This window comes from Phoca vitulina, unplaced genomic scaffold (assembly GCF_004348235.1).
Source record: "Phoca vitulina isolate PV1807 unplaced genomic scaffold, GSC_HSeal_1.0 scaffold1, whole genome shotgun sequence".
Lineage (NCBI taxonomy): Eukaryota > Metazoa > Chordata > Mammalia > Carnivora > Phocidae > Phoca > Phoca vitulina.
Window position 1 is genome coordinate 2326046 of NW_022589704.1, and position 23225 is coordinate 2349270.

General features: G+C 56.0%; 1 protein-coding gene across 4 annotated transcripts in view; it reads left to right on the plus strand.

Annotated features, from left to right (window-relative positions):
* Positions 1-24: 24 nt before the first annotated feature.
* Positions 25-23225, plus strand: part of HDAC4 (histone deacetylase 4) — a 297060-nt gene continuing 273859 nt past the window's right edge. For 2 of the 4 annotated variants that reach the window (XM_032390141.1, XM_032390404.1), the window contains exon 1: positions 25-104. The gene's annotated coding sequence lies outside the window, so the exon portion shown is untranslated. Of the gene's footprint in view, positions 105-20886; positions 21725-23225 lie in introns of those variants that run through there. The other 2 variants (XM_032390320.1, XM_032390226.1) reach the window with 2 other exon arrangements.

Sequence of the window (23225 nt, forward strand, 5' to 3'; positions counted from 1 at the left end):
CCCGCCCGCCGCCGGCGGTGGTGGTGGCGGCGCAGGCTGAGGAGATGCGGCTCGGAGCGCCCGCGCGGGGCTAGAGCGCCCGCCCCGCCGCCGCCGCCGCCGCGGTAAGCGCAGCCCCGGCCCGGCCCCGGCCCGCGGGCCATTGTCCGCCCCCCGCCCGCCCCCCCTCCGCCCGCAGGCCGCCGGCCCCACGCCCCCCCACCCCTCTCGCCGCCGGCCCGGCAGGTGGACGCCCGGGTCCGCGCCCCGGCCCCGGCCCGTGCGCCAGGCCGCGCGTGGCGCCCAGCCCGTGGGTTTTCCGGAGCGGGAGCCCGAGCCCGTCCTGGACCCTTCCCTGCAGCCCGGCGGCTGAGGCCCGGCCAGGACGGCCGGCTGGCCTCCGGGGGGGAGGGGGGAGCACGCGCCGGGCGTCCGCCCAGGCCGAGCCCTTGGCAGGTGGGCCGGGGGCGCCCGGAGTCGGGCCGGCGCCGTTTATGTAACTTTGTCCAGGGCTGTGAGTTTGCAGAAAAACGTCCCTCCCCGGGGCTCTCGGCGCGGGTGCCCCGGTCCGTGACGGGAGGGGTGGGGGTGCTGCCCGCGACCCCGGCTGGGTGCCTGCAGGGTTTCCACAGGCCGGGATGTGGCCCCGTCCTGCCCAGATGGTGGGAGCCGCGTTTCCCGGCATTGCAAAAACACACCACGGGATTATAAGCAAATTATCTCGTATTTACATTTAACGTTGAAATATTTGACACTGTTGCAGCACGAGACCGCGCGTATCAGTTGGAAAGGCCGGGGGTGGAACCCAGTGTACTCATTTAATGCACATCAAAAATTTGTAATAACTTGCAGCAGCTGATATGAGTGTTTTCTTTATTGCATGTTGTAAATTGACCCGCTGTGACACAATTTTCAAATAAAGCGTTGCAGAAATTAAACTTAAGTTATTTTAAAACTAATGACTTTCTTAACTAAATCTTAATTGCATTACTGTAGGGACCTACCTAATTGCTTGCTGAGAGCAGCGCTGCCTGCCCTCGGTGACGGAGGACGGGGCCTGAGCAGTTACTTTGCTTCCTCTCTTCGCTCTACTCTGGCTTTTCTGTTTATTCCCACAAACCACCTAAGCATGGAAGGCCTGGGAGTAAACACGTAAACAGCCCTCACCCAGCGCCAGCCCAGCAAGATTCGGGGAATGCTGGTGGGTTTGCACCTTGGCCTGGTTTCACTTTTTCTTTTGTAATATGATCGTGGTTGCTTGGAGTTTTAATTGCCTGTGATAATTCTGCGCATTACGTTAGGGATCGTCCTATGAAACTGATGTGGTTTCAGAATTGAGCCAGGGAAGGTGGTGGTTGGTGGTGATCGGGGAGAGGAAGGAGAGGCATCGAATCAGGAAAACTCAGCTGCTTGTACACGAATATACACTCCAGCAATTACAAAGCAACAAAAGTTATTGCAGAATTTTGCAGTAACTATGGCAACACAATTACTCTATTATAATTGGAAATGCAAAATGCCACCCTGTTAGAAGTTTCATCAGAATGGAGTTTTGGATATCAAAAATAGGCAAGATTTAATTTTTTTTTTCAGGTAGCTCCTGAGAATTCTAAAATCTGTGTTCAATTATCTATTTTTAAGATTGATCAAGCTTTCCCAGATATTCTACTCCCTTGGATCTGTGGCATCTTTCCCCAGAATTCACATTTGTGTGGGAGGGAAGTATTTTCCTGCCTTAAAACCACACACCCTGACACATTGTAAGACTTCTATAGCGTTCTGTGTTCTGGGCTTTTATTTTAAAGATCAAATACCCTCCTAAAGAGAGCGGTAATCAATCAGAAGAGGAGCAGGATTTATGCAGCAGGCAGATGTAACACTGCCCTCTTTAGGGTTAGTTCATTCTCCTGCAAGCTGGCAGTGGGGGAGCCCTGGGGCTGGGGGGGCACGTGGGGGGGGCGGGTGGATGACTGTGGACTCCAGTAGGCCTGGATGGCCTAGAGACCAAGGACAGATGTGGCCAAAGCAGCCCTGAGCCAGAATGTTCTGTGGTCAGCAGCTTCACAGCCCCGCAAAATCAAACTGTCCAAATACCATGCTCTCAGAGGCCTTGGGGGCTGTTGCCGTGGCAAGGTCGACAGCGGCGTGGCACCCTGGCCATGTGCATCTGGAGTGGCCGATCTTGACTTTCAGCGGTCAGAAACCCGCTTTATAAGGCTGCCCCTCTTGGTGTTTACCAGGGGGACTCTAGTTCTGGAAGTTTCCACACGTTGTGGGGTTGCTGCAGTTTAATTTCGTTATAACTCTTTCCTTTTAACTACTGCATATTTATGCCCAGTAATCGACTTCCATTTCCCAGCTTTATTGTGAGGTTTCAATGCAGCATGAATGGCTTTGAATTTCTCATCCTTTGATGTTGGGGGTGGCACCAGAGGAAAGGCGACTTTGTGCCGTCTTAATTGCCAGAGCAGAAGAAACATTTCATCACTCCTGTAGAATCCGGCCATACTGTTCTCTATTGAAAACGGCTGGGCTTTCATCGCTCAGAAGCTGCCCTGAGTAATAGATTAATACCTGATGTAGGGAGCGGGGGAGACGGCGGAGAACGAGAGACAACTGCTGCGCCGGGAGGCCGCGGGCGACAGGCTGTGGCCAGGCTTGCGTTCCTGGACCAGAATCGATGACTGCAGCTGGGGATATGGGCCGGCCCAGCCTCCCTGTGTGTGTGTGTGTGTGTGCGTGTGCGTGTGTGTGTGTGTAAGCTTCAGATTTTGCCCTTGCTCTGCAGCCTGTGAAGCTGGGCCTGAGCCCCTGCTCTTCTCGTCAGAGTGCGAGTCCCTGTCCCCGTTGGGAGCAGCCCCCCATTGATCCTGGGGTGGGAGGGGCAGGCATCAAGTTGGGAGGGAGTTTTGGTTTCCATCTCAGACAGTTGGCGTATGCTGGGGTGTGCAGTGGGCTCAGGGCCATTGGTCTTGACTTCAGAGAAGGGTGTAGCATCTTTTGGTTTAAGTCAGATGAAGGGCTCCATGTCAAAATTGATGCTGCATTTTAACGGACCTTCACAGCATATGTTTACAGAGTGTTCCTTTTGAGAAAAAAGGTCCTGAAGTAAGATCTGTGAGTTCTCTTCCAAAGATCAGTTTTCTCTTCTGGGGCTCTGTTTAGGGGTGCAGGGTGGGCTGGGGCATCTGTGGCTGCTTGGATGCCTTTTCTGACATGCCTCCTACTTCATGTCCTGGAAGGAAGGTCCAGGGCCCTACACGGGTTGCCTCTACTGTGATCCATGTAACATTGGGACAACTCACCGTCTGCCTCAGTCAGTGTGGACACCAGAATGTCTTTCCTAGTGAGCAGATCATACCACTAGTGATCATAACAGACCAGTAGCTAACATTTAGTGAGCACCTGCTTGGGGCTACATGTTGTTGTAAGTACTTGCCGTGGATATCCCATTTATCTCCCCCGCAGCCTTTTGAAGTGGCTGCTCCTTGCCCATTTTGCAGAGGAGGAACCCGAGAGAGAAGTGGAAATGGAGCATCTGGTACTCCTGGCTGTAGCAAGCTGATTCCCTCTCTGCCGTGCCTCTGGAAGCTGAAGTTCAGTGTTGCTGAGGCATTTGGGAGGGCAGAGCCTCTTTGAGAAGATGACCGTTGGGAATATCTTTTGGGTTCAGTAGGGTCTGGGAAGTAATTCAGGTTTTCTCATGCCGTCTGCTGTCACGTGTGTGGCATCGTAGGACTGGGAGGGATCTTAACAATTGTTTCGGCTGGTGGTCATTGCATCCTGTGCTTGGATCTTCTGAGCCTGCCTGGGGGTCGGGGAAGATAGTGGAGGGCACCTTGGGCTCCACGTCCTTTTCAACCAATGCACTTTGGCCTTAACTGGTCTGTCTGCAGGATTTCCTTGGAAGATTTTATTGGAAGAAAGCATTCTAAGGGCCAAAAACTTTGAAAAACTACCAATTTGATCTATTCTTACTGTAACACCAAGCCAGAAATCTTAAAGATAAAATACTGACAGATTTAACAGCATAAAAATTAAAGAAAATTCTTTTTGGCAAAAGATTCCATAAGTGAGGTTAAGAGACAACGAGAGAAGAAATATATAACAAGATGTGCCTATATGAGCTTAATAGCCAATATGTAAAGAGCTTTTGCAAACCAATAAGAAAAGGATGAGCATCCCTATTATAAGATGAGGAAAGCCTATAAGTAATACAAATTACAGTGGCTGATGTAAAAAACTTAGCTTTATTAATAGAGAATTTCAGGTGAAAGATCCCATTTATGCCCATCATATCAGCAAAGGTGGTTTGATAACTCCTGTTGGTTGGGATAACAATTCCTATCGCCTATCATTTCTGTGAAATCGAAATAAATTATTATGTGGAAAGTGCTTAGAATTGGGCCTGGCACATAGTGAGCACAGTGTACCTGTTGGCTGTTACTATTATTTGCTCTCTGGAGAGCAAATCGTAATTACTTAATTACTCTCCAGAAAAGTTTTATGTGTCAAAAATTTAAATGGTAATTGCTCCAATCCCAGCAATTCTGCTTGTTGGGACGATTTATTCTTAGGAAAGAATATGATAGGTGCTTAGATATCCAGATATGTACAGGAGGTTATCACCACATTATTTGTAAAGGCGATACTTATTAAATACATTTTGGTATTTTCATCCTGTGGAATGTGGATGCACAGGCTCACAGATCAGAAGTGTGCAGTGTATTGAGAAAGTAGGTCCTGAGCAGTAATACCCAGGGGGTCCCTTTTTAATTTATTTTTTAACTACTTGGGTCTCTAAAGTGGTAACGGTGGTCCTCTGGGGTATCAGGGAAATGGGATGTGAGGGACTGTCTTGACTTTTCATAGATGTTGGTAGTGTGTACATTTTTGCTCTGAGCGTGTATTACTTTTTAATAGTAATACTTTTTTTTTTTAAGCCTGGTATTACCACTGGGGGAAAAACACTCTTCAACTTCATTATTTATAAAGGAGAAAAACCAGGTCCTTGGGAAGTTGATAAATATGCTTAGCATTAGAAGAATTTAGGGGATTTGTTTCCTTGACTCACCTGTAAGCTCTCCTCGTGGGGAGCTGGCCTCCTGGGTCTGGGCAGCCCTGGGATGGTCCATGCCGCTAGTGGTAGCCTAAGTGGTCTCCACCAGAAGTCGATCTGTCCCCTCCATTCCCTTGCTCGAAACCCTGTCATGGCTTCCCATTGTTCTTGGACCCTGGGAGGCCTGCCGGATCCTGGCCTCTGTTTTACCAGCCTCCTGTCCTGTTCGCTGAGCCTCAGCCCCCTGCCTGCTTTGCTTTGCAAGCCCCCTTTCAACCCAGGGACCCAGTACACACTTCCCCCACTCTCCTACTTACCCGACCCTCATCCGTGCTAATCCTTTAGTCCCCTGGTACACATGAGCCCAGCATCCTTTTTACTCCTTCCTCACAGGATCCAGTCGTGGAATATCATTAGCTCTTTGGGCCCTTTGTCGTTCAGGGTCCTGTCTCACTCGCTGGGGGCTCCGTGGGGTGGAGGCGCTCTGGGAATGACTGGGAGCAGCTGAGGAAGGGGCGGGCTGTTGGCCTGGCTGGAGAGCCTGCACGGGACCTGCTCCTCGGGCTCACGGCACCTGTTTCTGCCGGCGCTCTGGAACTGCCCATTTCCTCCCCGCCTCAGTCGGGAAACTGCTTGGTCCTGATTTTGGAGATTACATGCTTTTAAGTAGGTGCCGTAAATACAAGTGAAGTGGGTTCTGGGGAGGCAGAGCAGCGCATAGCTTGTCCTCTGCCAGGCCACCAGGGCTCTAGTGCTTGGAGGGTTAGCCGCTGCTTTTGCTAATGACATTTCCCCCTGTTTGCTTCATGTCGGAATTAATGACATTATGCAGTCATTTCTTATTTAACCTCATAAGTTTAATATGATACCTTAATATGGGTGCGTATATAAACATTTTGTAGCCTGCTCTGTTCAGAAATGTGGCTGTTAGGCTGTGTGCGTTTACTGTTGTTTATGAAGTATTCCGTCTGTGAGAGTCAAGTGCTTTTGTTGGATTGAAGTTTGAGCCTGAAACAATAAATCAGTTCTTATGGCCTGAAAGCCCGAGCCGGCCTTCCAAGTGGGGGTGTCGCTCAAACAGTGATGGAGCTGAGCGATCCCCCGGGAGCAGCAGCATCTGCTCTGCGTGATGCTGTTTGTTGGGACCGGTCTTTTTCAGGCTTCAGAAGACATGGTTGTGTGGCCCCCACCGGGCCCTCTTTGGTGGGGGAGTGGCATGATGGTTATGGTTGGGAGCAGGTTTCCTGAAAGTTTCTACTGGGTCAGTTATTATTTTGCAAATCCTCAGCCTGTCCCCAACCCAAGTACAAGTGTCAGGTCAGAGGGCGTCGAAAAGCCAATGCTCCCTGCACTGGGAGGACTCGGTAGCAGATGCAGAGCGCCCCCTTTCCCCCCCAGTCTTGACCAGGAAGCCCTGGCCTCTGCCGCCTGAGCAGAGACGTTGGTGGGAACAGGAGGAGGAGGGCGTGGGCCCACACGGGTGCACCAGGTCGTGGGGAGCCTGGGGGCTGGGGAGCCCACCCTGGATGAGTTGGGGTGTTTTTTAGCCAGAGCCAGAGTTGTGGGGTCACAGCAGCAGGCTGTGAGGGCCCCAAGGCTGGAGTGGGTGAGGAAGGGCGAGCTGGACAAACCAGGGGGCTGGCTGGCGGCGCTTGTCCCCGGAAAGGACTTCCTCACTTGCTCACGCGTGCAGTCTGCTTGTGCTTAATTGACGTTTCTGTCTTCTTTCTGATTCCTGTGAGGTGCCGGGCGCCTGGCTTCTCTTGTCTAGCCTGATGGAGGCGACATGGTTGGGGACGTGGGTGTTCGCCCTTCCTCAGTGAGGCCCCCAGGGGGCCCCTCTCTGGACCGTGCTTGGCCTGGGGTGCTGGCGCAGAGGGCTCTGGGCAAGAAGTGAGGGCAGCCCACACTAGGGGAACATGGGAGGCCCTTCCCTCATTCAGCCTGTATTACTGAGAGCCCTCTTCTGGGTCCAGGACTCCATAGAAGTAGCCGTGAGAGCCCAAGCTCTGTGGGAGTAGCATAGAGAACATTCTGGAAGGGACCTGAGCTTGCCTCTAATCCAGCTGTTGGTTTTATACGTGGGAAGTCAGAGGCTAAGTCTGAGCTCCACTTGGCCCCTGCAAGGGCTTTCTTTACAGGTACTGTGTCCTTAGAGTATCCAGGCGGAAAGCAGGGCCCCAGCAGGTGGGCAGATCATGGTGGTGGGCTCGGGTCCTTCCATGTTGATGCCTGAGGCTCTCCCTCTTACACCTGCTGCTCCAGCCCCATAGGGCTGAGGCGTTTGAGTGTTCTAATGAGCCTGACCCCCACTTCAGCTTTGGGACCATGGGCACCGAGAGGAGGTAAAGTCGTCCAGCAGGGTCTGCGACCCCGTGGGGCGAGGCCGTGCAGTGAGATTAGTGACTCCCAGGGGGCAGTGGCCCTCAGCCCTTTGGGCCTTTAGAATGAGCCATGAGGGGTTGTTTGGGAAGCACTGCCCTGGGTTAATACCCTGTCCGCTCTAAAATTATGTATGATTTTGCACGAAGAAGGTGTAATGGGTGGCTTCAGTCCCCATTCCTTGGAAAGCCTCTCTTTGCCAGCACAAGGGCTGTGTCATCACCTTAGCTGTCCAGGCTGGAGGGACACACTGAAGGACACGTCCCTGGGCACCTCACTTCTTACCTCTGTCTCCTTGTGAGTCCTTTCTCTGAAGCACGTTGTTTTCCTTTCACCTTTGCCGTCCTGTTGGTTTTGCGGCGGCCCTCATGCGTCCCCTTGTTGGCGTGGGGACCACCACACAACCTTGTCTTCTGAAGTGTGAAAAAGACCGGTCCCAGCAAATAGCACCACACAGAGCACCTGCAGCATCCCGCCTGTCGTGTGTTCTTGCATGCCCCGAGGAAGCCTGGGCCGGCCGCCGGGCCCCCCTCCTCCGCGGGCCCCCAGTGGCCACGAGCCTTGCCGGGATTGGGCCCCCAGCAGAGGAGTGTCCACTCACCTTGCGGGGCTGAGGGGGTGAGCTGACCTTTTGGGACATGGGGTCAAAAAACAACAGTGTAAAGTGTACCCCCAACTCTGTCCCCAAATAACGTCTTTCTGTGTCGGAATGGATAATGTTCATCTAAACGTGTTGCATTTTGAGGAAACTGTTATTTTCAGAATTCCTTTTTTCGGGGGGGAGGGGCAGAGGGAGAGAGAGAATCTCAAGCAGGCTCCACGCCCAGCACGGACCCAGTGTGGGGCTCGATCTCACAAGCCTGAGATCATGATCTGAGCCCAGATCACCTCGGACCCCTAACCAACTGAGCCACCCACGTGCCTCCAGAATTCTTTTAATTAGCAGACGAGGCTGAGCAATAGGCTTGCCATGGGACCGTGCTCTGGGGTCGGCTCTTGGGATGGATTTGTTGTGGGTGTGGAGGTCCGACTTGTGGAGGTGTTGGTTCTGTTTCCCAGGTGCCGATTGGCCTGGAGTGTGCAGGAGGGGTTCCCACTGATGGAGACATTTTGCTTTCTGTGGCTTGGGGGTGCTGAGGACAGACGTGGGTGTTGAGTCAGGTGTGGGTTGAGATCCCAGCTTCACTGTTGTGACCTGTTGCCTGGCTGGTGCTGCCTTGTGTCTGTAGGAGGGGAGGCCAGCAGGGCTGTTGCGGGCCTGGGAGCCTGTCCCCAAGGCTCAGCCCCTCTCCTCCGCCTCTCCTTGGGCAGGTCTCAGGTAGGTGGTCGTATGCAAGGGGAGTGTTGGTGACTTTGGTGTCCCTTACATAACTTCGGGGCTCCCCGAGGTCCCTGTGCCGGCGCAGGGCATCTATGTCTGTGTCTGCCGAGGTCATGGCAGGGTGAACACCTCCCCGGAGGACCTCGGTCGTGTTTGGGAGCCAGTGTGTCTTTGTCTTTGTGGGGGCTGTTTCTTAGCCTGCAGAGATCCTGTCTTGACTGCTCAGCGGCACCCCGCCAAGCACGCCGAACAGCGGCAGCTCCCAGGGCGCTGCTGTGTGTGGCGGGGACCTGGAGGCCCGTCTGCGACCCGCATGCAGGGCTGGGGCCGGGCAGTGGCTGTCCTGCTGCACCTGGCCCTTGACCTTGGTGCGATTCGTCCCCAGGCCCGTGGTGCCGAGGTCTGCAGCCCCGAGGGTGATCCATGAACATAAGTGGTTGGACGTTTCATGCTGGGGTTTTGCTGTCCGTGATGCTTCCTGGCATTCTGGAAAAGGGAGCTGTCCCAGGACCACGAAGATGCAGGTTGCAAGTCCAGTGGCAGGTTTGCCCCCTTTCCTCTTCTCTTCGCTGCTCTTGGTCACGCACCAGCAGGGAGCCTTACGGACTGAGCCTGGCTCACCTGCCGCCCCCATGTTGCTGTGCTGTCAGAAGGCCATTCTGCGTGCCTGTGGCTCGAGGGAGCCTGCGTGGCCTGGGTGCACGGGTTTGGGGTGGAGGGGGCTGCAGCTGTGGGGTGAAGGGGCAGTGCTCCCCAGGGAGGGTGGTGAAGAGCTTGGCGACTGGAGGCTGGGTGCTTCTGGTGCCCAGTGGGCACAGCCTTCCATGGGTGGCTCTGTGGGTGTGAATGCAGGGGAACAGCTCTGACCTTGTTGTAGGACCAGGTAGTCTGTGGTGAAGGAAGGAGCTAGGAAACAGGAGAACAGATTATGTCCTCCTTGGGATTATGGGAAAGTCTCTTTAAGGGAGTCTTGTGAGCAGCTCTCAGCATTGAGCAGGAAGGTATTTCCAGGAGCTGTCCGTCAGGTGGGATCTCTCCGTGGCGGATTCACAGAGTACCGTGTGCTGCAGGGAATTCATTGACTTGCTTTCCCAGAAAGTTGGGTGAAGGAAGAATTCAGGCAGGACTTGATCCAGTTCCTCCACAACATCATCAAGACTGGCTTGTTTCCTTCCCCTGTTTGTGAGAGTTGGCTTCCCGCCTAAGAGGGTCCAGCCAGCTGCTCTCTGGGCTGCATGTACCCTGGTTTGTGCCACTAGGAAAGAGAATATATTTGTCCCTGCCAAAGTCTTGGATTTATTCTGCTCAGTATGGCTGAGGTCACTGTCCACCTCTGAACCGTCACCAGCCAGGGGTATGGAACGCAGAGTGGCTCAGCCTCTTCCAGAAGCTGGTTGAGGAGTCCGCTTCCCTTGTGTGGAAATCGCTGTGGTTGGCAGGAGGGAGAGAGGGGATGGGTGCTGAGGAGGGACCCAGTGGACGGCATCCTCCATGGAGCCCCCTGCTCTCTGTGGCCCTAGCAGCAGATCCAGAACAGCGTTCCGTGGGGGTTGCTGTGCGAGGTGCCGTACTGAACACAGATTTCATCTCGGGGGGTCCTGAGTGGCCCTCTATGGAGGTCACAGAGGTCTAGAAATGAGGCACTAACCAGCACTTACTTCTGTGGCAACAGATGGCTGGGGCACACTGACCTTCCTGGGTGCCCTTCTACTGGGTGTACCCCAGGCCCTGGGAGTCAGTGGCATGTGGCTGGAGCTGGCCAGCTGGCAAGGTGCATAGGGTGATCTAGAAGCTTCATCAGGGAGATTCCTCCATCCTCTCCCTCCACCAGCCGGCCTGGATGCTGACACCCCTGGGAGAGGCCCTTGGAGTGGGGACGGTGGGGCCACGAGATGGCAGGGGCTGGGTCTCCTGACGCCTGTGGCTGCTTTCTCCCGACTAACCCCCCTGCCCTCAGGGCACTGCTCCCAGGCAACCCAGGAGAAGAAAGGCAGTTATCTGAGGATGCCCTGGAAGGGCTTGAGCCCACGCTAGCTCTACTGCCCAGCACAGAGGTGGATTCATGTTGAGGGTATCCTCAGAAGGCGGGGCGAGTCCTGCCAGCTAAGTGGACTCAGCCTGGTGGTTCTGGATCACCGATCACATCTGCCTCTCTGCAAGCAAGGGGTGCATTGCAGAGAATGAGCTTTGAGAGCAGATGGATGGGTTGCAGAATCCCAGCTTCACAACCCTGCACTGTGTCAGTGGTCAGATATCCAGCTTCCCTGTGCCTCAGTTTTCCCAACTGCAAAGTGAGCATGCGAGTCTCCACTGGGGAGGATTGTTGTCGTGATCATGGGAGATACAGGGGTCAGTGGCCTATCTCCTATGCCTGCCACGTAGAAATGCTGTTGACTTTCTTTAGGTTCATGTGCCCACAGGTTGGGAGGGACCCCTGCCCAGTTGCATCCTGCTGTATTTCTTTAGTGCCAGGCACTGTGGTGTTATTAAATGCTCTCCGCCTTACTTACTCCCAGCCGATGCTTGAGGAGGCTGACCCCTGAGGCAGGGTGGTGGGATGGTGGGCAGCTTGGGTTTGAACCAGGCAGCCAGCTCAGCGCATGCCTTGTTCCTTAGGCACTACCTGGAACGCACCGTACGGCTGTCTGCCCCTAGGGAAGCAGTGCAGGGCTCAGTCTGCAAGGCACTTCTGGGTCAGAAAAGCAGAGTGGTGAGGGGCTCAGCATTTTAGAAAGGGGTCCAGGTGCGTGTCCTGGTGCAGCTATGTTCAGGCTGCAACATGGCCTCTCCCCCGTGCGTCCAGGCCTATTTCCTTTGTGCACGATCAGAACAAGGTGCCCCTGACCTGGCCGAGCTGTGGGACTGGTGTGATGCCCCCGCTGGCTGGGGGCCTAGGCCCGGTCATCTCCCCGGGTGTGGAAGGGTCCCAGCCAGAGGCGGAGAACCTCAGCCCTGCACACCCCTCCCCCGGGGAGGTTTTCCTGAGGTGGGCAGGGGAGGCTCTCCTGGGTTCTGTGGTGGTGGTGGTGGTGGTGGTGGTGACTGGCCCTGTGGTCCTTGCCGGGCAGTTGCACGGCTGGACAGTGGATGCTGGGACTGTGGCTGTGGAGGCCTCTTGTCTGGGTGGGTGGACGATGTTCCTGCCCCTCACAAGCCCCTGCTTGTGGCCATACTGGTACCTGTGGGCAGGGCAGCTGCTTCAGCGGGTGACCTCATGGAGGCCCCTTGTCACCAGTGCCTGGTCTTCCCTCTCTTTAGCTCACAGTTCAGTTCTGCGATGGACGGCCCTGGTGGCTGACAGGCATGGACACACGCGCACACACGTGCACACGTGCACGCACACGTGTGTATATGTGAACACACCTGCACATGTGCACACAACACATGTGTACGCGTGCACACATATATGCACACATGTGCAGACATGCACACACAGAGACACATGGGAACACATGTGCACACACATGTACATATGTATGCACAGACCCCACGTGTACATGTGTACACAGACGTGTATGCATGCACACATATATGCACACACGCGCACAGACACACGCAGAGACGGGAACACATGTGCACACACATGTACATATGTATGCACAGACCCCATGGGTACATGTGTACACAGACGTGTACACATGCACACATATATGCACACGCGCGCACAGACATGCACACAGACACACGGGAACACGTGCACACACGTACAAATGTACATATGCAGAGACCCCACGTGTACATGTGTACACAGACGTGTACGCATGCACACAGACACACCACATGTGTGCATCTGTATGCACGCAAGAGACATACATGTGTGCGCATGCGCAGAGACACACGCGTACATGCATGCGTGTAGGCGTGGACACACACAGGGGCACGTGGAGAGTATGAGAGTCCGGCTCCTCTCTTGTGCTTCCTGCGGACTGACTTCAGCCACTGGCCTTGGGCCACCTACCACTTAATGAGGAATGGCAGAGTTTCTGGAAGGAGGTGCTCTGGCGACGGTTGGGTGATGAAATTCTCCCTCCGCAGCGTGCAATTCTCACCCACTTCCCCAGCTGTAAGCACCACCGCTGCCTGCCATCCTCCCAGCCCCGCCCGCTCACGTCTGGCCCGCGATTTCAGGACTATAGTTCTGCATGGAGGCATTTTGATTTCTGTCCCATCAAAGGGGCCTGGGGTCCAGTTGGGCAAGGACGGCTGAGGCCAGCCTTGCCCCTGGGCCCCCGGGACAGGCGTCTGTCTCGCCTGGACTCGAGGGGTGTTTCTTAAGGAGGCACAGTAGGCACCCCTGGGGCTGGCATGCCTGCGGCACCCCTCGAGGCGCCTGCGCTCTCCCATCTCTGGTGTGGGGCTGTTCCAGGTCAGGCACGGGTGTGGTCGGAGTAACCTGCGAACCCTCCCGTGGAGGGCTCCTGCCTGTCGCCCAGCTGGTCCCCCGGCTCCTGAAGCCTCCAGCTGCCCCGGGCACCCACGGCACCTGCTCCCTGGGACCACGCTCCTTTGTCCACATTGGCCTGCCAGCCAATGAGACCTTAAGGGATGGCGTTGGGCCCGGGTCCCGTATTCCTCTCAGAGCTAGGACTCTTGCTGGCTCTGGCAGTGACCCTCTCACCTGTGGTCCCATTCCTCTCATAGCCATGTCCCTGGCTCCCTGTTCTCATCGCATTTGGCTCTCCGTGCCAGTGGCCTTAACCCTCACCCCGAAGCGTGCTCCCTGGGACCCCGTCTCCAGTCTTCCGTCTTTCGCCTGCATTCTGCCTACATCAGCCTTCCTCGTCTCCTAGTCATGGCGCACCTGCCCCGATGTCCATGGCTTCCCACTGTCTAGAATAAAACTTGGGTCCTTTGCCTCGCCTGTGGGGGCTCTAGGGCTGCATCCAGCTTCCCTTCCCCAGATTCTGCCATCCGTGCCCTTTACCTGGCTGCGTGGACCAGCCTCCACCTTGTTTCCTGGGCTTTCCCGCCCTGGGCCTTATGAGGGCCTGCATCAGGGGCTTGCTTGGGCTTCCAGGACAGTGATAGGGGACCGCCTCTTTTGGACAGCAGGGTGGCTCCCTTTCGATTCACTAGTGGCAGAAGGTGTAGTCGCAACATCCTTGCAGTCCCTGAGCCTGACTGTCGTTTCTCCTGGACCCTGCCCTCTTCCCGCCTTGTGATGAGGAACAGATGAGGAGGCCACAGTTAGGGGCTCTGAGTCCTGCTGTTGTCACACAGACCTTTGGAAGTCCCGGGGCCGGAAATGGATAGGATCAGGCCGGGCACGTGTGTGTTGCTGGGGCCGACCCTCGGCCGCTGCTGAGCGGTGCTGCGGCGGAGTTGGAGGGCTCCCTCCCGTAGGCTTAAGGTTGAGGCAGAAGGAAGCAGATGGTGGGTGTGGCCACCCATTCCCACAGCCCCTCTCTCCCTTCCAGCTCCTCCCACCGAGGGGCGGGGCTGCGGGTGCGGAGCTCGCGGCCGGAGCCGGTCCTTCAGTTCCTGCTCTCCTGCCCGGTGCTTGGAGCGGCCCCCAGCTGCTTACCCCTTGTTCTGAGTGAAGATCATTTGCTTTGCTCGCCATGGTGTGAACGAGGTCGGGAGGCCTCAGGCTCAGAGAAGCGGAGGCTCAGGGTTTCTCCCGAAGGCCTGGATCAGAGCTTTTTTTTCCCAGGGGGCTGGGGACAGGGCTTCCTCCCACAGCAGGAGGGGCCCTTGGGCCTGTGACCACCCCAGTCCCACGAGAGGCTGGGCAGGAAAGCCAGGGTGCCGGGGCTGCTGAGAGTCAGGAAGAGGCTCTTCCCACAGGTGGCCGCCCCCTGCCTGACGTGCGCGGAGCGCCCACATTCCCGGCTCCTGCACCCGGGCTCACCTGCTCGGTCAGGGTCTGCGCTCGGATGGACCAGGAGGAGCTGGGAGCGTCTCCCGGCCTTCTTGCTCCTTGACCTGCAGGCTGATGTACTCGGGAGTGTGTGTAAGCTTTAGAAAGTTAGACCGCTGTGCAGCTGGCCCGCTGTTGTTCTGACTTTGCACGGCAGGGGCGGGCCTCTTGCTCCCGGGCGTTCTTGGCTCCCAGCTCTGAAAGGTGAAAGTGGGCCCCGCTCAGTCACGCAGAGGGACCGCTCAGATTTTCACGTGCTTCATCTTCCCGCGGCCTTTCTCAGTCGGGGTCCCGTTCCCAGCTTCCTTCCTCCGCTGCGGTGCTTCTGTCCTTGCTGGCCTGTGCTCTCCCTGGAGCCTCCGCAGGCCTGTGTGGCCTGAGCCGCACTTTGCACTCCTCTTCCCCCAGCCTGGCCCTTTTCCTCCGTTTCCTGGCGTCCAGGACCGTCCTCTGCACCGGCCGGTTTTCTGGAGTTCCACAGCCGGCTCGGGGCACCGGGGGGCATGGCAGTGGATATCGGAACCCTGGGTCCCCGGCCTTGTGGTGTTGTTTTACTTGGGACAGAAAGGAATGCTTTGTAGTTATCAGGCAAACTGTGAGCCTGTGGGATTGGAAAATGAACTTTCACTGGGGACTGTGTCCTTGGTGTGGGTATGTGTGGGTCCTCAGAGGAGCTGGGTGTGAAGGTAGCTCTCCTGGCCCCTGGCCTCTCTTCCTGTCCCTGCCCTGGCCCGGCACCATCAGGCCTGTTCTCCAACCCCGCTCACTCTCCCAGCAGCCAGTGGTGTTCTCCTCCTTTCGGATCCCAGGCTCACAGACCTCTGAGTTGAAGTGTGAAGGATGGGGCCACTTTGTGACCGTGCCCTTCACTGGAAGACAAGACGCGGGGGCCTGGAGCAGCGTGGGGCCTCCCGGCTGGCGAGGACAGTGAGGGCACTGCAGTGAGGTGGGCAGGGCACGGGGAAGAGGGTATGGCCACAGGCAGTGGGCGTATCTTCCTGGGCACTGGAAGGCTGGTGTGAAACCAGTGAGCTGGACAGTTATGTACGATGCTGCAATAGGAAAACAAGTGAGCATAGAACATGGTTGTGTTATGCGGCAGAATGGACATTTCACCCGAGTTTTTAGATAAAATGTAAGCTGTCGCAGAAAGCTCCCATGGGGGGTGGGCTGGCTTCTCCTGGCCTCGACCTGCCCATGGGAACACCGGTTCTCCCCACTGTGGGGGCCTTGGGGAGGAGTCTGGGAGACCCCCTGCCCATGGCTCTCTGGGCGGAAGCCCATCTTGGACCCCTAAAGATGAGAGCCCTGTGGCCAATCCCTGGATGACCGACGTCGGCTACTACGGTCTGGCCCTGCAGTTACACATCAGGGAGGAACAGAGGGAAAGTATTTCTCTTGTACGGCCTGAGAGTGTGTTTTACTAAAGCATTTGCAAAATCATCAATGTTAAGGGGGCTAAATTGGGAGAATAGATCAGCCATACACATAAGCAGTTACTATAATTGGGGAAAGTACTAATGATTTAATGTGCATATGTGGCAGAAGCATGTTTGATGAGTGCCTTGATAAGAAGAGACAGGCTGGGTATCACAAAGGCAGGCAAATAAAAAAATCCATTAATTCTTTTATTCATTTAAAAAAATGGTATTTCCGGCTTTTACAGTGACAGTTTAATAATTAGGGTGCCTAATTTTAATCTGTTAACGTGGGTGCGTGCCCTGCCTAGCTTGGGAAACCAGCTCCTGTTGGTGTGATTCTGAGCCGTGGTTGATTGCCACGAGGAGCGCGGAGATCCGGGGGACCTCAGGTGAATTCAGAGTCTGTCGCCCCGTGGGGCCGTGTGAGCTTTGCGTCACTCGGGTCTGCCCGGGGAGCTGCATGCTGAGCCGAGGGAGCCCGTCTCAGCTGAGGGAGCGTGTGTGTCCCAGGGAACCGGGGTGGTGGCTTCATGAAGCCCTTTCAGGCAGAGGCTACTCCAGGGCTTCTCACCCAGGGCGACTGTCGTGTCGCCGGTGAGGCTCTCGTCATCGAGTGCAGAGTGCTTGCAGGGTTAAAGTAAGTGACGTGCATCTGGACCGAGATGGGCTTGTTCCCACCGCGCCCTCCTAGAACTCAGCTAGTAATTTCGAAACCACTGGGGACAAGTTACAAGCGTCATTTACCAGGTCGGGGTGAAGAAATGAAATCTGCTTTCATTTACGTTTTCTGCATGTGAACAAAATGTACCTTCTTCTCTCTTTCTCTTTCTTTTCTTTTCCCTTTCACATTTGAAAAACGGGTTTCCATTCCCCAGAACTTATATTTTCCTGTCTCGAGTGTGTTCTGCATGCAGATGTAGTCAGAGACACAAAGAGGAGTGTTTGTGCGGTAGTGACTGCGTGAAAGAAAGGGGCTGCTGAGTGGTAAATCGCACGTTCCGCATATGCTAAAACCCAGTGCGGTTTGTCGCCAGCCCCGCCAGCCCCGCCAGCCCCAGCCGGCCGCAAGCTTCCCGGTGCGGGAAGAGGCAGGCAGCGCCCTCGCCTTAGTCCCTGGCCGGCTCTGTCCTCGGAGCCGTGCATGTTAGTCACGTGTCTGCTGACAGCTCACTCACCACGAGTGCACTCTGCATGTCCCGCTGTGTGTGAGGGCAGCTGGGTGTCGTCGCTCCCAGTCCTTGTCTTAGCCGTCCGGACACCGCCGAGACCTGGAGGTGCTGCGGACGGGGCCCGCCGCTCCGCGGGGAGGGCCCGCCGCGCCCTGGGCAAGGTAACCGCCGCTTGTCCTTATTTCTCAGACGGACGGCAGGCCTACGTGGAGAGCGACAGCCACTCGGCACCTGCTTCTGTGAAGCTGGGCACAAAGAAGGGCAATAGGCCCTGTAATAAACCATTTGGGCAGTTCTTTGAATTTGTGTGTGTGTATATCTAGCTTTCAAAAAAAAATCTCCACTTGTAACTGTGGTAAGAAGCACATAACATCAGATTTGCCATCTTAACCGTGTTACGTGTACAGCTCAGGCGTGCTACGTGCGTTCACATTGTTGTGCAGCCAGTCTCCAGAACTTTTTCGTCTTGTAGAGCTGAGTCTCTGTACCCAGGAGACATGAGTTCTGTTAGCGTTCTGAATGATTGGTGGCTCTGACTGCCCTGTCGTTTGCACCCTTGGAGGAAAAGACGGGAAGAGACAAATGTTTGTGTATCCGGTAATTATGCGCATATGCAAGTATTTAAGACGTGTGTAAGGACTGTATGTTAATATATTGCAGGTAGAAGTACGTGTAACCTGCTGTGTCCTCCGTGTTAATATGATGTTACGTGGCACGTCAAGTGTACACACGTGTATGCGTGTGCGCACCGTGTGTTACAGAGCCCCCGGGGAACGTCCCTGAGCGGGTTGCCCGCGCTCTGCAGCCATCCCTCCCCCTGCCCGTGCGCCGCGTTCTCAAGCCTGACCATGTCATTCCCTCTCCCTAAGTGGTGTGGCTCGTGGGCCACAGATTTGGCCTGTGCCCCCTCCCCGACCCCACGTGCCTCTCTCCTGTTTCATAGCTGGTCTCCTGGCCACGCACCTGGCAGACGGGAGCCTTTGGTCGAACTCCTCTCCCACACCAGCTGCCTGGCAGCCAGGCCTGGCAGGGGGCTTAGCGGAGTCCCCCATGCCCCTCAGCTGTCAGTACCTTGGTTCAGGTGCTGAACTTTGCTCACCGCCATGCTCCTGTCTTCCCCCTTCCTTGAGACTGATGCCGAGGCTGTATGGGCCCAGAGGTCAGAGGTCAGAGGGTCCTGAGTGGCCCTGCAGGGGAGAGGAGCCCTGGGGAAGAGCAGCTCCTGGCCTGGGGGCTCAGCATGGCCGCACGGAGTCATGGCCAGGCCTGGGGGACTGGGTGAAGGAGGGAGAGTGTTGTGGATGGAGAAGAAGCTGAGCGGAGTCAGGGTCGCCCGCACCTGGTGGGCGCCGGGCTGGCTCAGGCTTCCTGCCAGGGGCCGCAGCGCACAGGGCCCTGAAGGACGCCCTAAGGCTGCGGAGGGTGCAGGGGTGGGCTGGCGCGGAAGTTTAGGAGCTGCATGGAGGCCTGCGCAGGCAGACGGGGACCGTGTGGGCATCTGCTGAGGTGAGAAGGGTTTGGGGACTTGTTGTCTATTGATAATTGCCAACGTATCTGATGTCACCGCGTCTTCCCTTTTTCCGTGGATGTGGCCTGCTTGTGTCTGTCCGGCGCTCCCACACCTGCCGCGGGCCCAGGACCAGCTGGCCGGGGAGTCGGGGCCTGTGGGCTAGCGCTCTAGCATCGGCGCGTGAGCACGGCCCTGCAGTTCGCAGGTGGCGTCCGACCGTGCCGGTGGGGCAGACGCAGGCCAGGCCTAGCTGCCTGGTGACGATTTCCCGGGCTAGCATGGTCCGTGCCGAAGGCGACTGCTGTCAGAGACCAGACCAGAGACAGAGGGGGCTAAGGAGACATTTGGAAGAAGAATGGCTGCCATCCAAGGCTGCTGTCACCTGGGCTGGGGTTGAGTGGCACCGAGGCGGTGTGGCCCAGGCTGTCCTTAGGAGGCGGTGCTGTGGGCTCCGCTCCGCGGGGTGGGGGGCATGTCCTTGGCCCCATGAGCGCTCACGGGGATGGGGTCAGGTGGTGGCCCAGCCCGGGCCGTTTAGGGCTGTGAGGAGGTGGTCCCTGTCCCAGAGGAGCTAGGTGACCGGGAGTGACATCCCCTCTCTGTAAGGCCCCTGGTCCCTGAGGCGCTGGTGCCTTCTCATTGCCAGCCCGGTGCAGCCATGCTCTGCCGTGCAGGAACCTTCTGCCTTGGGCTTATTCGTGGAACCGGGTTCCCCAGGATCCTCCCACCCGGCCACGAGTCTGCACGGTCGTGGTTTGCACAGCAGTGTAGTGCCCCTGTGCTCTCTGCCAGGCTTTCCAGGCGTGCGGAGGCATCGTTGACGGATAGGACTGTGAACATTGGAAACGTGCAGTGTGCTGATTGGACGGGTCGTGAGTAAGCTTAATCCCTGAGGTCATCCCCTGCCTCCGCCAGCACTTAGGATCCGCGCGCAGCCATTTCCCGGGCCCAGCACAGTGTTGCTACCTGTCGTCCCCGTGCTGTGCCTCAGGTCCTCAGCTTATCCATCCCATAACGGGACGTTTGTGCCTTTGACCGACACCTCCAGTGACCCCACCCCAGCCCCTGCCTGCTGTTTTTTAACCGTCCCCCACGTATGGTCACTTGGGCCGTGCCAGGGGGAGTGCCATGTTACTGACCGCAGTGGACTCGGGTTTGGGGCTGGGACGGTCACCACCACGCATCTCCTGTTTCATGGCATGGTGACAGGCCAGAGTGCTGTCTAGAGGGTTCTGCCAGGGGGGCCGGAACCAGGCAGTGCCTTCCTTGGGGGCCATGGGGTGACGTATTGTTGCCCAGAATTTGCCTGCCCTGCTTGAGCGCGATTGAAGCTTGTAGGAATAGCACAGCGGGCGTGCACTGCAGTCAGTGAGTGTGTACCATCAGGTGTGAGTGTGTTTGTGTGGGGGTATTGTGTGCATTGAGTGTGCATGAGTGCCCACACCTGTGTAGGGCCTTGGTGGCCGGGGGTGGGCATGGGCTCAGGCAGATGTCTGCACAGACGAGGTTCCCCAGGCTGAGGGCAGGGCTGCCACTGGCCAAGGTGCTGGGGGAATGCCTGGGGGCCGGGGGGCCGTGTGGGAGGCCCCGCTGTGGACAGTGGCTTGGGTAGGGGGGAGGTGGGAGCAGGGCCCTCCACCACAGCTGTTGTCAGTTATCCAATTAGGAGATTGCACTGTGTTGACACTCGTGGAGGCTCTAATGATTTATTTAGCTGTCTCATTCATCCTAAGGATGGCTTTGAACTGATACTTGCAAGAAGGAGAGCACGAGCGACGCAGAGATTGGTCTCAAGGACAAGGAAAGAGCCTGAGCGTCGCGGCCCTCCCCCGGCCCCCGCCCTGCCCTCCCCTGGGGGTCTGGCGGCTGTCCTTGAGGAGCACTGTCAGCTGCCCATGGCACTGTGAGTGCGCGTGCCCTCTCTCCACCGTGACGCCCTCTTCTTTTGAGTTCATCACTTGGGTGGTTTTTTATCCAAGGCTAACCACGGCCCTCTGCATGTTCCGTGGAAGCAGCCCCAGGCCCACCGGGCAGGGTGAGTCACCGCCCCCCAGCTCGGGCCTGGAAGGCGGACACCGCGAGGAGGGCAGAGCTGGACTGTTAATTCTGTGTCTTGATTGTCTGCGGCGCTTTTTCTGTACTTTTAAAATAAAAATAACGTTTTTCTGCTTATAACAAAAATACTTGTAAACAGACAGTTTCAACAGTAAGTGAGTTTGGAAAGTGGGAAATCGCAGCCCCCTCCTCTGCACTGACAGTCACGGTTCTGGGGCCGAAGCTGGCTCACCGGGAGAGGCGGGGGCCCCTGCTCCTCCCGCCAGCATGTCTGACCTGCAGGTGTCTGAGCTCTGGTCCTGGTACCTGCGTGTCTGGACCAAGAGTTAGTCTGTGCCCAGCGCTCCCCTCTGCTGGCAGCAAGGGGAGACAGCTGGGGGCTGGGGCTGCAGGGCCAGCAGCCACCACGGAGTTCCAGTTCCAGTTCCCCTCTAACTGTGGCTGGGGCTCCTGACGCTGGACGAGAACACACCAACACAAGTGCCCAGGATTGTCCACAGGTTCCGGATTCTGCTCGACGGGTTGGCTGGTGCTGCTGACCCAGGTGGTTGGGGTGGAGTTGGGGGATATCTAGGGTGACCCTGCCCTTTCAGACAGTAGGGCCGGACTCACGGGACATTCACTCGCATCAAGTCCAGAGAATTCGGGGCGTGGGAAGGCCCACCCCAGGTACAGATGCCTCCCTGTGGGAAGTAGAAAGTGCTGCCTACCCAGGAACCCTGTCTCAGGTTCGTGGGGACCTTTCACAGCCCCGAGTCACCGAGCAGGGGAGGAATGTGCACCATGAGATGGTGAGAGATGGTAAAGGAGAGGCCGGCCTTTTGGTGACAGGTGGAATGTCTATGTCCCTCTTTCTTTAGGCACCAGCGGCCCTGCCGCTTCACGCTGCTCTCCTCTTGGGGACCCCATTCTGTCCAGAAGGAAGCTGGCGAGGCAGCTGGCTGAGCCTGTCCAGACCTAGCAAGCAGGTCAGTCTGCCCTGCGGAGGCCACCTCCACGGGCCCGGGGGGCAGTACACAGCAGGTGGGGTTCTGCTTTGGGTCATAGGTCACTGCATGATCCCCTCCCGTGCCCTCCATCACTGTTCCCTGAATTCCTCCCAGCTGAGTGCCTTTACCTCTGCCGGCCCCCATCTCTTGTGTCTTCACCCGGACACAGACTCTGTCTTCTAAGGGGAGGTGTTGGGGATACATCTGTGGGGCCGCGGTTCTCAAACTCTGGTCTCAGGATCCCTTTACGTTCTTGAAAATCAGTTGGGACCCCAGAGAGCTGTTGTTTAAATGTCTGTGGATACTTACTACATTAGAAACTAACACAGAAATTACAAAAATATCCATTTAAAACTAAACCCTTTACATAGCAATATGACAATGTATTTTTTTATGAAAATGTTTATTATGTAAAACAAAGAATGTAGTGAGAAGAGAGGCATCATTTAGCATTTTCGCCCGTTTCTGTAATGTCTGGCTTGGTAGAAGACAGCTGGATTCTCATATCTGCCTCTAACATTTAATCTGTTGTGATTTCTGGAAGACTCCACCATTCCCCATGAGGGAATAAGAGTGAGAAAGGCAAATAGCATCTTAGTGTTACGATGGAAACAGTGTGAGCTTCTCAGACCCCCTGTAGAGGTCCTGGGGACCCCCAGGGACCTTGTACCACTCTTTGACAACCACTTTTAGAAACAGTGGTTTCCTTGTGGTTGAGAGCAGGGTCAGGAAGAGGTTTAACCTTTATTAATGGGAGTTGACCAGTCATCTGGCTGACGGAGGAGTCTACTATCACCAAGCTATTTCTCATTCTCCTGTGACTGTCAGTGAGGTCAGTTTCTTGGCTTCTTGCTGGTGAAGTGCTGTGTACTTGCGTTTATGGTGGGAACTGTGGAAAGGTTACAGGGCTGCGCGTCACTTGCCCTGGGGCGCCCCGTGCCCTGCTCTGAGTCGTTTTCCTTCAGGGGTTTGCAACCCTCTGCCTGGGATGCCCCTGGCCGGGGCTGTCTGGATGCTGAATGATCCGTCAAGTTTTCTCGGGGCTCCCTGCCGGCCTGCCAGAATCTTTGCCTCTGAAGTTATTTTATTTAGCAGATAAGGGAAACAAGTATTGTTTTATCTGGGTGCTTTATCCATTTGAACCCTTAATCTAAAGAGTTTATTTTGTCAAGGAGTTTATATATGTTAAAACTAAGATATGGTTATTTATCAGTAAATAGACGTAGCCATCTGGACAAAGGATCCAGAGGGCTGGGAGGCGGTTTTCTTTTGTAGATAGAATCTGTGTTAGGTTGTTCCTGACAAGCAGTTGTTCCTGTGTGTGCTTATGTGTGCAAGTGTGTGTGTGTGCACGTGCATGTGCTTGTGTGCCCGCGCGTATGCAAGTGTGTGTGCACGAGCATGCGCTTATACATGTGTGCCCGCGTGCGCAAGTGTGTTTGTGTGCACGAGCATGCGCTTATACACGTGTGCCCGTGCG